This window comes from Augochlora pura, unplaced genomic scaffold (assembly GCF_028453695.1).
Source record: "Augochlora pura isolate Apur16 unplaced genomic scaffold, APUR_v2.2.1 APUR_unplaced_133, whole genome shotgun sequence".
In the NCBI taxonomy this organism is placed as follows: Eukaryota; Metazoa; Arthropoda; class Insecta; order Hymenoptera; family Halictidae; genus Augochlora; species Augochlora pura.
Window position 1 is genome coordinate 4,446 of NW_027581363.1, and position 3,931 is coordinate 8,376.

The following is a 3,931-nucleotide window of genomic DNA, read 5'->3' on the forward strand; positions in this document are numbered from 1 at the left end:
GATACTTTTAATAGGTAGACTAATTCTCCTACTTTAAAATGTTGTGGATTGAGTTTTTGGTCGTAGTAGTGTTTTGATCGGGTTTTTGCTGTAATCAAATTCGTTCTTGCGGACATTTGTAATTTGTTAATTGCTGTATGCAAATCTTGGAGATATTCTGCGTATGTGGGCTCTAAGTTTTCTTTTAATAAGTTGTGATTAGTCGGTTCGCGAGCAATTGATCCATAAACTAATTCGTGAGGGGAAAACTTAGTTCCTTCGTGAACGGAGGTATTGTACGAAAACATAGCTAAATCTAACCAATCATCCCAGTTTGCGGCATTAGATACATATTGTTTAAGGTATTCTATCAGTACATGATGCGATCTTTCAAGCGAACCATTGCTTTGCGGGTGATAGGCGGTTTTTCGAAAATGTTTTATTTTAAATTTTCTCGCTACTTGTTTCATCAAATTTGATGTGAAATTTGTGCCTTGATCCGTAAGTATAGCCTCAGGGGCTCCGAATCGGCATATTAGATTCTTGATAAACGCGTTCGCGACATCCGCAGCGGTGGTTTGCTCCAAAGGTACCGCGATTGAATATTTTGTGAGTAAGTCGTGCATGGTTAAGATATATTTGTTTTTTCGCATTTTTGTCTGGGGCAGAGGGCCCACGATGTCTAAACTAACTTTGTCGAAGGCTCTCCCTGGTGTATCCGTTAAAACCATCGGTTGTCTGGTTTTAATCCTAGTCAATTGTTTCAGTTGGCATTCGTTACAAGTTCGGATAAAATCTTGAATGTCTTTCTTCATTCCATTCCAATAATATGTTTGACGAATTCTATGGTATGTTTTCGTCATCCCTTTATGTCCTCCTACTGCAGACGCGTGTTTTTCCACAATTATGTTTGCCCTTTCGTTTTCCGGTGGTATAATAACCTTTCCAATGCATATAGTTATGTTTGTTCGTTCATTTCTTAACTTTCTTTTCAGTTGGTTAATTATGTATTTCCAAGGAATATCTTCTATGTTATTTGTTTTACGTATAGAGATCGACTTTATTTGTAATTCTTGGACAACATCTAATAACGAAGCAAAACAATTTACGATGTTTTCAGGTCCAATCGGTGTATTTTTATTCTGTTTTGCCGGTAATGAGATTGTGTAAATGTTTCCGAATGGCTGAAGTCTTGCTCTTTCAAAGGTGTGGTCCACAAATGTTCCTAATTTGTCGGTCTCTTGAAGTTCTTTAGCTCCTTCATCTACAGGGTTACCGTCCATGTCGATGAAGATCACTCTATGAGTATTACTTAGGTTTAGTGGTTCTGGAACTTCTATAACGCTTAGATTTCGATTACTTTGGGGATCGGTAATCGGGGATTCTTCATCTCTGCTTTCTGGAATAATATTCTCAAGACTGGTTGGTTCTTGAGGGGAACTTAGTTCTGTCTCTTCAGGTACGAAGGTTTCGATTGGTGTAATGGTGTCTTCTGTATCCGATAAGTCATCTAAATTGGATGGTGGTATTCTTTTCCGAGGTCTCCGTTCTCCGGGCTCATCATAGTCTTGTGCTGTCCCGTATATTGTTGAATCCAAGTCAGATGATGCTTTCCTTTTCTTAGTTATTGACTCCTTTAGTTCCGGGAAACTAACGTTTGGTGGTTCATTATACCTGCTCTTTTTACGTATAGCTTCAAAGATAGGTAAATCCTCTGAGTCGGTTTCTGATAATCTTCGTTTCCTAGGTGTGGAATTTTCTGAGGATGTAAAAGAAAATAGTTTCGTTTTCATAGGAAGTTGTCTGGGTGGAGAATCTTCTGAGGATGTGAACGAAAATAGTTTCGTTTTCACAGGAAAATTAATTGGTAAACACATTTCGGGAGGATTTCTTAATAAAGCATCGGCATTGGCATTAGCTCTGCCTTGCTTGTATTCGATTTTATACTCGTATTCTGATAGTTTCAATTTCCATTTCCACAATCTTGATGTTGGATCCTTGATTGAATGTAACCATACCAAAGGTTTATGGTCGGTTATTATTTTGAACATTCGTCCGTACAGATATGGTCGAAAATGGTTTATGCAATATATGATTGCTTAACATTCCTTTTCTATCGTTGAATATTTTTGTTCAGCTGGATTTAACATCCGAGAAGCATATGCCACGGGTAGATTTTTCCCTATTGGTCCTTGGCTAAGTACTCCTCCGATTGCATATCCTGATGCATCTGTAGTCAGATTGAATGTTTGGTTGAAGTCTGGAAATTGAAGTATTGGTTGAGTTGTTAGTGCTTCCTTGAGTATTTGGAATGCTTTTCCTTGCGTTTCTTGCCATGCGTATTTTGTGTCTTTCTTCAAAAGTTCTGTAAGCGGTTTTGCTGTGGCGGAGAATTTTGGAATAAATCTCATGTAATAACCTGCTAACCTTAGAAATTGTTTGATTTGTTTCACGTTCTTTGGAGTTGGTAATTTGTGAAATGCTTCGATTTTCTTCGGGTCGGGCTTCAATCCATCTTCACTGATGATATGTCCCATATATGCTACTTCGCGTCGTAGAAATTCGCATTTGTCTGGCTGAAGCATTAGGTTGGCTTGTCTTAGACGATGCATCAATTTATTAAATTTTATCTGGTGTTCTTCCAGTGATCTTGAATAAATCACGATGTCATCTAAATACACGAACAATTCTGATCCTTGGAGTCCAGCTAACACACTATTCATCAATCTTTGGAAAGTGGCTGGTGCGTTCTTGAGTCCAAATGGCATTCTTTTGAATTGAAAATGACCATAAGGTGTGGAAAACGCGATTTTATGTGCATCTTCAGGTTTCGCGTATGCCCATAGTGGCGAGGTCGCATACCTGAGTCACCCTCGCGGTGACCAGGTTTAGAATAGTACTGGTGCCATTTTGATTTGGTGAAATCCTGAAGCTGAGTCGAACGTGGAAAAATATTTTGCACTTCCTAGTTGATCGAGTATTTCCGTTATATTTGGCAAGGGATAAGCATCGCTTATAGTTTTCTCGTTGAGGTTTCGGTAATCAATTACCAAACGCCATCTTTTATTTCCTTGCGAATCGTTCTTTTTGGGAACGATCCATATAGGTGATTTGTATGGTGATATTGAAGGTTCAACAACACCAGTTTCTAATCATTCTTGTGCTTGCCTGTTAATTTCTTCTTTATGCACGGGAGGAAATCTGTACTGTCTCGTATTAGTTGGAATGTCGTCTGTTGTAGGAATTTTATGTTGTAATACATCAGTTCCTGGTACATTTTCTCCTGAGAGGTGAAATCTGTCTTGATTTTTCCTTATTAACATCATCACGTTCTCCTTTTCCTTATCGTGCAAGCGTTCTAGCCTCAAAAAGTCTATTATTTCGTGAAATCGGTCTTGATGAGTTGCAGTCGTTACATGACATGTTTTGATTTCTTCTTCCTTTGTTGTACTGAATTGTTGTAGTTTTACTACTGGTATTTGCAAAATGTAGTCCTTTAACCCTTTTAGTACCGGCGAAAAGAACGTGCCTAAGCGAAGAATACCGGGCCGAATCGGCGAATTTGCAGAGGTTTGCGAAAATGCTCGTAAAAACGAAAGTAGAAGTGATATTTACAAAATATAAAAAGCAGCATATTCGGAAATAAAGGGAGAATAAAACGATACGAATTGTGTTTCATTATTTGTTGAAAATCATAAGAATAACATAAACATAAGACATAACAGAAATCGTACAAAAGTGATTCCTCTTTTTCAAATGGTAATTGCACATAAAACATGTCATCATTTGGTCATAGCTCTATATACATCATTTAGTATAATGTATAGATATTGCATTTTGCAATCATTTGCAATACAATAGCAGAAGTCGGATAACAAAATGGAAGGATAACGCTATGATGCACGGCAAGCGTCAACGAAGCGTTGACTGTTTGCACGAAAAAAAAACTTTC